This window comes from Diadema antillarum, unplaced genomic scaffold (genome assembly GCF_040938485.1).
Source record: "Diadema antillarum isolate AM-2024a unplaced genomic scaffold, OU_Dant_1.0 seq00001014_RagTag, whole genome shotgun sequence".
Lineage (NCBI taxonomy): Eukaryota > Metazoa > Echinodermata > Echinoidea > Diadematoida > Diadematidae > Diadema > Diadema antillarum.
The window spans coordinates 469,694-481,895 of NW_027271850.1; the positions used below are offsets into that span (position 1 = coordinate 469,694).

Genomic DNA, 12,202 nt, shown 5'->3' on the forward strand with positions numbered 1-12,202 from the left:
AATAACTTTGTTGACATAAACGTGATATCGAAAGGAGTCGGGACAATTTCCATGAGCCGACAGCATAGTAATCAACACGAAAAAGAGCGATATTGGACGAATAATTGCATTGATTCAATTGATTGATTGAATAAAGGTTGTATTGCTATTTTATTCATCGCAACCATATTATGGTTGAATTTCCCGTGAAATTTACTTTAATTATAATGAGACCTGATTAATACAAAATGATACAAAATAAAAGTATAGAAAATACAATATACAGATCAAATGAAGAACATTGACATATGTTTTTATATTTACAATATCATAACTTATTATAATTAATAGAAATACACAGATGAAATATAAGACAATGTACAATTGTAGTTTAACATCACAGTGCAGTCTTTTGAGAATGAAATATCAAAACACGTTGTGTGTCGGTACATTTATTTTGAGAGATGGATTTAAATAGTTAAGAGTATCCTTCCTATTAACCAGAGTATCTGCCAACTGTTGAGCAGTTCAGATATGGTGAGGAATTGCTTTCAAATGTTGCAAAATTCTTAACGCATACAGGCGCCCCTCTTCTCTTGGTTGGAGTTCTTTTCAAGGAGTATCCCCATGGCTTCGCTACACCTATGAGGTAAAGTAATCTTTATTCATATCATTATTATCCCTACACAATGCCTGATAATATGTGACGTTAATCATGATTATGATGTTATAGTAGCACTCTTGCATTTTCCCAGTGTTGTGTTTCTATGTTAACTTCCTTCTTCTATAGAGCATTCCGATAATCATGGCCATAGTTTTATGCTTCAAGAAGTTGATGTAATCAACTGGAGATATAGCAGATAAAGCATATCGCTCTCCGAGAAGTATCTACGTTCAAAAAAGTTGCCCTTTGTCGTGGTCTTGAAGGTGTTTCATTCAATGTTTACTCAATGTCAATAGTAACAATTACGACTGACCCTCTGCGGTGCCAGACTTTTGATTTTATACACGGATCGACCAAACACACACACACACACACACACACACACACACACACACACACACACACAACAGAGGTGAAACAAAGTGCAGGTAAGCCAACACATTGTTTATATTAGCAAAGGAAATTCTGCTTCCTTTTATTATTATCTACTATTATTTGCATTGGTAATGGCTTGTAAGAACAAAAACACGTTTTGCGTATAGGCCTATATATACATATGTAAATAAATGATTGAATATATATATATATATATATATATATATATATATCAAATCTCTGACTAAATAAAAAAAACAAATCTTCAGGATGTTACAAACTTATCCAAATTATAACCAACATTGAGTATACACACCAATTCGTAAATCTAGACCCACAAACTATTTGTAAGTAATTTCATAAATAACTTTGTAAATGACTATGGCTTCAATTTTATCCTTAAAGCTGCTGGCTTGTTGAAACGGAGGTCGTGTACAAGGTTTATCTCACTACCCTCTGCCTCTCCCTACTGGTAAGATGTTCCTGCTTTAGAGGTGTTCATATGACATGATGCATTTTCAGTGTTCGTGATAGAGTTGCTCGTGTGAAACACCGAGACGCATCGATCCTAAATATAACCAGATCAGCATGTAGAATTATACATTCTTTTATAAGATCTCATTAATGCTTGATTGAGTGAAATTGCTTGCACATTATTCACAAGATGGGTTTAACTACCGGATGCCCAGTCAATTACCTGTTAAATTAGATTATCATGTTTGTTTGTTTTTTTAATATATGAGTATTGTGCGTTACAAATGAGAAAAGATAAATATACATATTGTATCACTTTTGCTTTAAAAAAATAAAGACAGAATTTGTTGATTCCTTTCACATCCTATGCTTGGACCACTACTGTGAAACACACACAAAAAACCCCAAAGGTGAATGTCTCCTTCGCTGCAGCTACTCTCTTCTTCTTTGGAAAGATAACAGACCATTATGACGAGGAAGATGACGAAGACTACGCCAGATGGAACATCCTTTTGAAGAAAAGAGCGCGGTATGACTATAACGACTTAATATAAATATATCAATCTGCATATATATATGGAATCTATCTAACAAACAGAAAACATGCTTGATTCCCTGCACGTTTTGAACTCTCTGGGTGCTTATAAAACTTGAATTACCCGTTTTCTTAGTCTGTCACTAGTTCTCTTTTTTTTCTCTATCTCTCACATGACCAGTGGAGTGTGTTTTTTTATCTGTCTGTCTGTTACTGTCTCTGTGTCTGTGTCTAAATGTGATATGAACTACAAAGGATTATCTTGCAGCGATAGAGTAGCAGCTACAACAGTAATGAATCAAAGTAATTTTACTATTCGTGTAAACCGAGAGTCATAAAAGTAAAGGTCGGCATCGGCCTTCTTTTCAGTTTAAGTTAGCAACTATAGTTTGCCAATGTCTTAGCCAATGATCTAGCTACGACATAACCCGTCATCACCTCTTTTATGTGATTCATATCAAAGAAGACTTCCACCGGGAAGGGAATCTTTGATCACTGAATGTTCGATCATTATTTTCATCTCATGATTCTGATGGTGAAATCAAAAGCCAACGAAGCCAGAATTCGTTAGCAGCTATTAATGTTCCACCGAAGAAAATGATCACTTTCCTGTGGGCAGTAAGGACTTTAACACGTAATTTTTCTAGTGTTATATGAGATCTCTGATCATGACAAGGACTCTTATTTTCATTATATTTAAGATGTCATGTTCTTTTTCCTCTTCTTTACCTTCAAGGTAAATGTAGGATGATTGTGGTTTTCTTTTCTCTTTTGAAGCCTATGTCTGCCTTCGTCAGTTATCCTTACTCTGGTGTTAGTGACATCTTGGACATTTCACACCATCTCAGGCGTGATTCCACGGCTGGTCTTCGACTATCTCTTTGAAGTATTCAATATGTCACAGGTATGCTAAACATCGGGGGAGAGGATGAGTGAGGAGACATGATATAGAGCCGTTATCTGATTCATGTTAGACCTATGTAATAACGAAATGTGTTGTAATAGAGTGCTAGGTTATTTTTTTTTCAATTTCTGTTTACAAATAAAACCACGGATAATCTGACGTTGAATAGACCTTCACAACATAATTTTCCGTGCTAATTTATAAATAATACACTAATCACTTTTTTTTTTCTTGCAATGTTTTCATTATGAAGTTTTCTTCTAAGTCTGTTTGTTAACATTTTGTGATCGCCTGTCAACCTGATCTTTACATTTGTTATCGATGGACAATAGGGGAAATAATTTAAACAAAAAAAAAAAACAGATGAAGGTCTATGACATCTCATTGACTAGAATTTGTGGAAAGTCATAAAAAAAATTAAACCAAAAACAAAAGATTTGTGACAAAGAATGTATTTGGTTATCAATGCTTTATGTTAGGTTTGTCACCAATCGTGTCATTGATTACTTTATGAGAGTACTTGGAAGTAGATTTAATCTATAAATTAAGTTACGCAGATGCAAAGGATACTTGCCCGTGAATAGAGTAAATTCAGCATTTTATCACTTGAACACGTAAAAACATCTAAGTGTCTTTTTTTTTCCTTTATACTAAGGTGTGGACAAAGGGAAGAACAAAGAGAGAAATCCTACTTCAGTAGAATGTAGAAAAGAAATGAAACATGATGGAGGTATATGAAGAGTTTGATTGGCGAAAAAGAAAAATATGAAGCATTAAATGTCAATACGAATTAACTCCAATTTGTTTATTCGAGATAGTTACTATTTAAGATGCTAAAAACAAAGAAAATTACCAGTATGAAATATTTGTAATTATAACTTCAGAATTAATTGTCATTTTCTTAGAAGTGATAAAACGTTGATTTTTTTTCAATGTTGCTCTATCCGATGATGGACTTTAGAGAAATGGCGCCTAACCTATTTTTGCAATTTGCTGTTCATTTTCTCAATTTTAGTACCCAAAAAATTGTGAACGTCGTTATATTTGAACACCATGTATTTTGGCCCTTCTGTTTTCATGCTCCTCAGGGGATGCTCGTGTTCATTTTTTACTGCCTACTTAACCCAGAGGTAATCCATGTTTGCATAATTATGTAGTGACACCTAGAAGAAATGTGTTAATGAAACCATAACATTCTTGTCTGAGATAGTGGTCACGATCTGAATACATATAACAATATAGGTATATATGTCATGTATATATGATTATATATATATATATATATATATATATATATATATATATACATTTATATGTATGTAATATGGCCCGGCATCACAAAGCCAACACAAAGTCGCACTCGACGTAATAAGTCGAACATAACTCGACGTAATATGTCTCGAGTGCGGCATAATATGAAAGCCGCACTCTCTGATTTTAAGAACTTTAGACAGTTAGATAGGGGAATTGGTTTCACTCTAGTCAATTTTAGTTGTACTTTTCATGTTGGGAAAGAACGATTCTTATTGTGCATAATTACATAGTTTTGGATCATAAAACTAATACAAAATTGCGGTTTTTTCATATTTTTTCTTGACCATTTTTATATATAATTGTGTTAGTAGGTATGTCTTAATTTTCATTCCCTAAGAACCTTTTACATATTCTTTACTCTCAACGCTATTAACTTTAGACGGGATTGTACTACTGCATTCAAATTTTGTATCTGTCATGAATACAATGTACAGCAGAGTCATGAATAGAATGTCTTAAGAGTTTGTGCAAAATTTCATTTGAATCTGATAATCCCTTCATTGTAGTTACTATTGGGTTTTACATTGTTTTTGTGTAATTCATTGCTGAGAGTGCAGCTTCGTGACATTAAGCGCTTGAATATATCAGATAATTCAAAGTCTCTTTTCTTAGTATACACTTATCCAGAATGTGTACTGTCTTTTCATCATTTAGATTATTCTTAAAAATTCAATATTCATTGAATTATACATCATTTTAAAGCCTACAGTCTGCACTTCCAGAATCTGCCTTTAACTAAAATTCCGTGTCTGGTGAGGTTTCTGCTGGTTAGTGATGCAGGGTCAAATTTTCTTGTATAGTCTGTTGCTCAATGTCCGATGAAACATTTTATTTATACAAAGATATTAAGTAAAATGTCTTACACGTATGTTTATTGCATATCAACTATTGTATAGCTCTACTAGAACATGTAAAACGTCAGATTTTTTTTTGTGCAAACAAATGCCTTATATTTACATGTATTTCCTGTTAACTGTTATATAGCTCAACTAGTTATGCAAACAGCCTGCATTATCCTACCAACAAATACATGAACACAACTGATACTTGGAAACAGGCGAGGAAATTCAACTATTTTTTTTTCTGCACCCTTGGCATCAATGTGAATATAACAATTCTACCTTTTAAAGAGTTTGATTTTTGGTTTTCTTTTTCGTAGATGCGTGCTGCCCTCTTTTGCCGAAAGTAGTATACATCAACGAATGCGATTGGATTTAACAAGTAGAAGCAAGACCGAGTGACGCTGGGCAATATGACATTCTTTACTCAGCTATGAAAAATAGCGACGAGGATTACTGCACTTGCGAGATCCCAGCAATTGGGGAACATGATTACAGATTCATGTAGTGTAGTGGAGAGACAACAGCCTATTCCGCGATGGAAGCATGACACGTACATTAAACATCTGCGAGATTTTGATTAGCTTTATTAAAAATGAAACAATATCCTCACATATCTATTTAATCAGTATCAAATGTTTATGACGTCCGTGATTATATTAATGATAATTATATCTTTGAGCATAACACTGTCACCATAGATTTCAATGGTGATAATGGTTAACGAGCGAAAGTACGCAAGATAACACATTATTATATTGCGCACTAATCGCATTAAACTGAATTGGCTTGTCAGTTTGCCGACTTTATTGAACATGTTATTCAATCTTAAAGTTACTGGTATAATGACTATGTATAAATTGGCGCATCTATACGTAGTCATTCTCTGAGCATCAATTTATTAGATCACCATACATGTACCTCTACACAATTGTTTCAGATCTAAGGTAGATATCATTTCTCCTCTAAGTACCCCTAATCATGTGTACATATTTTACGGATACAAATAACTATGAAAAACCCTTGTAATACACGAAGTTACATCCTGAATAATGGCATAATTTTCATATACTCTGAGGTGCTTTCTGCGCATGAACAGATAAACTTCTAATGGAAAAAAGATCATATAATTATGCGAAATGACTGACACAAAGAGCTTAAACGAAGCAATGTCATTTGCAGCACCTGAACGGTTTTTTTCTTTGCGTTGCAGTGAAATAAAAGAGAACATTCACAGCATTCAAAGGAGTTTGCTTGTACATGAAAGCAATCTGCAAAACCTGTTTGGGTGATATCAAGCTCTCCAACAATTTTGAAACAATAGATTCAAACTTCGAGTTAATTTGAACTACAACAACTGCAAACTGGTCTATTTTTTTTTTTACCAATATCGGCATTTTACGGATATCAGATGTAAGTGTAACAAAACTATTGAGCAGATAAAGAAATAGCAAAATGAGGGCTCATTATGTTGGCATTGTATTAGAATTTTAAGGCAGCCAAATGCAGGCTATAACATTACATGGACAAGTAATAAACTTAAGTTCCAATCCGGCATTTACAATCCCTCACTCATAGCATGTATCTCTTTTATCCTCTTGAAAGTAAATTTGTGCCCCCCCCCCCGGAAACACCCTCAAATTACAAATACAAACAACTTGGAGACTCTGTGAGAATTCAAGCAAGTCTAAAGGTTATCTGCGTGCACTGACCAGTCAGGTATAATCATATTCCCTACTGTAGGTGATACACTTCCAATTCTATTATGAATTTTAACATCTGTTCTTTTTTTTTCTTTCACTGCTGGACTGCACATATGACAGTTTTGGAGCGTAACGATGAAACAATTATTTGCATGTATACACGCACAATATATCAAGACTCAATATTAGTGGTGAATGTAATCATAACGGATGGTGGATGAATGACAAACAAACACACACACACACACACACACACACACACACACACACACACACAACGATATTGTTGAGCTATGTATATATAATACGCATAAATACGCAACCGGAATTCTCTTTTCAGTGTGTTGGTATATAAAATGAAAGATGAAATTCCTTTCCATGGAATTTTGCTCTTTCCCTGCTTATTTAAGAACATGGCGGAATAATAATAGAAGGAAGACAGATATTGAAATGTGCTCTGCAATTGTATAAATATCGAAATAATCAGAGTTCAAGAAATTTCAGAGTCAAGTATCAGTAGACGTACATTGTATAGTGTATAATCTTGTACAATGTAATAATGCATACAAAGATGCAGTGGATAAACTTATATTTAACGCTATTTCATTCTTCTTCAAGCTGCTAAAAACTTGAAAGTGAACATGAAAGTTAAAGATCACCGAGACAAGCATATGTTACGTAGATGCATGTTGATGTTCTTTAAAGTGGTACGTTGTAGCCTGTAAACAAATTGCACACCTGTTGAAATCAATGACTTTGCGTTCTTAGTATCAATTTGGATTGTAAAAACCACGAAAAATAATGTAAACATACAGACATATTCATTAATGTATATATGAACATAATTATGTATGTATTGCATATATAAAGATGCTCACGTGCCTACTTGTTAAAGCCACTTATACTGGACACTGTATAGCCCTAACATGTACCATTTCAAATATGACATTAATCAATTCCGCTTTTCACAATATATTTCCACAACCATGACAACTATCTTAAAAATAGATTTTAAAAAAACTTCAATGCGTTCAATGTTGTTGCCTCACTACCTTTAACGTTCCCCGTTGTTATACTTGGTGGCTATTTGGAGCAGAATGGCATCTACAGCAAAATAACGGTGCGGAGAGTGTTACATTTATGATTGAGTTAGGAGCAGATCATGCAGGCATTCTGAAACCTGCTTACATATTTCATAAGTGATGACAGGCAACCACTGTATATTGTGTGAATAGTGGAGATATATACATGGGCGCTTACATGCGATTCCATACTCCATGTAGGGCCTGCATTACAGTCTGTTTTAACATTACATTTGAAGTACGAAGTCTAGCTGTATCACCCACGTCCATGGTTATCGATCAGAGATACCGTTGTCCAGCTTTACTTTAATGCATTGTGCATATACTAGTAGCCTGTTTACATGTTCCCAAGGTCAGATAATTTTGCAACTTTTAATATGTTACGCATGATGATTGAAAGTATTAAAAGATGACGGAACATAGGCGGTGAATATTCACAAAGAATGATATCACTTGTTTGTTTGTTTGTTTGTTTTATTTATTTCAAAATGGTTTTAAAAACACCCACTATCAGCCTCAGGGCTGTTTTTCAGTGAGTCCGTATATATCAACATACATGGTATAAAACAACAAAAGTAAAATACGAAACAAAAATTGCATTCACAAACACGACAAGAAACATTGACAAAACAAAAATACAGTAACAAAGTTTGATAAGGGAAAAAAGTGCAGATACAAAAAACAAAGGGAAAAAGTAATCTAGACAAAAAAAAATCATACAAATCTGAAAATTACCATATTAAAACGGAGTTTGGAAAATGGTACAATTAATGTTTGACACAAATCTATTCAACTGGGTTTCACATCTGAGATTAATCGGGAGGCCGTTATAAACTTTTGACGCTACATACAATGCGCTGTTTCTCTTGAAATTTGTGTTTGGCTTTGGGAGGGAAACTTTGGATACGTTATTTCTCAGTTGGTAATGTGACAATTTTGTTGTTAATTTAGCAGAAATCTCCCTAGGAACAAGTTTGTGTAGTAGTTTGAAAACCGATATAGCCAGATCTTTTTCTAACTTCACATTCAGACAGTCTATATGTAAGGTTTCATACAGTAGCTTTCGACTATACATACCATTTACTTGTAGGATTATTCTCAGTGCCCTATTCTGAACGACCTGGAGTTTCCGTATGGCGGTAGAATTTGAATGCATCCAAATTGTATTACCGTAGTCAAAATGGGGTTGTATCATGCTTTTGTACAATAAGATCGCGGTATCTAGGTCAATGAATGCGCGTGTGCGTCTTAACACGTGTAAACTACTCAATGCCTTTGACTTTACATGACTTATTTGTGGAGTCCAAGACAAATGACTATCGAAAATACCGCCAAGGTATTTACATTCCGAGACGAACTCCAGCTTGCTATTTTCAATAAAGAAGGACACGTTACGAAAACGGGATAATCTCCTTTGTGATCCCATCAGCATAGCATTGCACTTTTTTACATTCAATAGTAACTCGTTATGGCTCAGCCAGTTCACTACTGAGGTTAAGTCATCATTCACCTTTCTTTCAAGCTCATAGGGGTCTTTAGTTGCTACGTATAGACAAGTATCGTCTGCGTACAGAGATACAGTACAATGATGGACAACACGAGGTAAATCGTTCATGTATAGAATAAATAACAATGGCCCTAGTATACTGCCTTGGGGCACCCCAGATGTGACAAATGATGTTGTCGACGTATGTCCATTTATAATAGTTACTTGCTTACGAAGAGAAAAATAACATTTGAACCATTTTAATACATCATCACTGAAACCGTACAATTTCAGTTTCCTGAGCAAGATATCATGGGAAATCATATCAAATGTTTTTTCTAAGTCCAAGGTTACCAAACCCACGACATAACCATTGTCTATGGCGGTGCTTATATTTTCAGTGAGTTGTAAGAGTGCAAGGCTTGTCGAGTGGTTTGGCCTAAAACCAAATTGATTCGGGCACAAGATATCGTTCTCCGTGAGATATGTGTAAGTCTGCTTAAAAACAACTTTTTCAATTACCTTCGATAGGACGGGTAACACAGAAATCGGCCTGTAGTTGCGAGGATCGCAAACATCTCCATTTTTAAACACTGGAGTTATTCGAGCTAATTTCCATTCATCAGGAACATGTCCTTCCATTAATGAGAGATTTATTATGTGTGTCAACGATTTACCAATGCATTCAATTGAGTCCTTAATTACACTGCAAGGAATATAATCAAGTCCTGTTGCTTTATTTCTGGGTATTTCCTTTACTATCTTCGACACATCCTTCTCAGTAACGGGAGCTAAGTAAAAGAAAATATCACGTGACATTGGTTTGAGAAATTGCTCAGGTTTTGCCTGGAAATCAATCTACATCTTACAGCATCAGCATAATGATTATTAAACACATTTGCTATAATTTTACCATCTGTTATTTCTTCACCATTATATTTTACCTTTTGAATATTAGATGTCTTCTTGCCTGGTATCAAAAATCATACTAATTTCCATATAACACTAGAGTTTCCCTTATTCTTACAAATGCTGTCTACAACATACACACGTTTTGCTGAACGAATCAGAGACGTTACACGGTTTTTAAGTTTTTTATATCGCTGCCAATCAGCAGGTACTCCAGATTCTTTGGCTTTATTTTTCATATTATCTCTTTCTCGCATGGTGTCCAGTATTTGTTTATTCATCCATGGAGACTTCTGTTTTCGCACTCTTTTCCTTTTAACAGGAGCCTATATCTAGGGCGGCTTTAAATCTTTCAACCCAATTCTCATAAGCCTTTTCAGTATCATTCATTTCAAGGACATCATTCGCGGAATGCTCCTGCAGATATCTTATCAGTGTATTAACATCAATTTTCTTAACATTACGTGAACAAATATAATTGTGATCTCTTTGCATATGAGGTTTACATTTCCCCCACGTCACTGCAATCATATAATGATCACTCAAACTTACTGGAATAACATTGCAATGTAAGATTTTATCACATGACGCGAGTGCGAGATCGATTTTTGTTGCAGTGTTTTCAGTCACACGTGTGGCCTCAGTAACATATTGCTTCAAACTATAATCTTTCATCAATTCAAGTAAACGTTTGCTACTGTGTGATAATTTTCCTGATAATAGATCACAATTGAGATCTCCAATCAAAAGATATTCAATTTGTTGCACTTCGACAGTCTGCAGAACTGTTTCAAACGAATCGAATATATGAGCATATGAGTCGGGGGGTCTATACCATGACATGATTAAAAATGGTTTCTGTTTTTCCAAACTAATTTCAATGCACAATAACTCTAATCCTTCGATGTGCAGATTTTCTCTAATGATGAAATTTAACGTCTCACAAATATACATAATTACACCACCGCCTTGTCTATTTCTGTCTCTCCTGGCTATCTTAAAGCCCGGTATTCCTATCTCGTCGTTACTAATTGAATCATCTAGCCTGGTTTCACATAGAGTTAATATATGAATATGTGATTTTTGCATTATGAGTCGAATTTCGTCTATATTTTTAACAAGAGAACAGACATTGAGATGTGCAATATTCATACCAGAATAAGTTTTTAGAGAGTTCAATAAATCACATGACGCTTTAACTTGGTTGAGCTTATTATTTTGACACTGTGGTGTACTATCACAATCTTGACTGTCGTTTGCGCTAAATGGCAATTCATTGTATAAACACATATCACAGAACCAGTCTGAGCTTGAGAGAAAAAAATTCAGATCCAAAGTCGAACACTTCAGGTGAATCCACCTCTTACACATGAAACACATAACTGCATTTTGATTTGATTTAACTGTTGTATTACATGAGATGCATGGGTATTTTAAGACCATGTTTAGTCCGTCAACTATTTAAATGTTCGACACAAGTTTGAGGGGAAAACTTACAGTCTGTCAAGTTTCTCGAGGTCTTTTTCACCGTGTATGGCTACTTTCTTCATGTTTTTCGTGAGGGCTGTGATCCTTCCGTCGTATGTCCAAGTTCTTAGAACGTTGGTGTGGCGCAGAGCCTTGTTCAAGAGTTGCTGTCTGTACGCTGTGAGAGATTCGTTGACGTAGAATGGCGTTCCCTTCAGTTTGGCCTTTGCTTTGTAAACTCTCTCTCTGGCGTTGTACGTCGAGAAGCGGACGATGATCACGTTCGGTTTTCGCTTTCCATGACTCTCTTCTCGAGCGTCGCGTCCATGTCGATTTTGTAGGGCAAGTCGGTGGCTGCGGTCGATCTCGGTTGGTTTGATGTCGACGTCTAGCTGATCCTTGGCGAACTGTATGACCACGTCGTCGGTGTTCTCACTGGGTCTCTCAGCTATTCCGTGGATTTTGAGGCAG

General features: G+C 35.1%; 1 pseudogene; it reads right to left on the bottom strand.

Moving 5' to 3' along the window:
• Nucleotides 1–10,338: 10,338 nt before the first annotated feature.
• Nucleotides 10,339–11,353, bottom strand: LOC139742692 (uncharacterized; annotated as a pseudogene).
• Between the last annotated feature and the right edge of the window lie 849 nt (nt 11,354–12,202).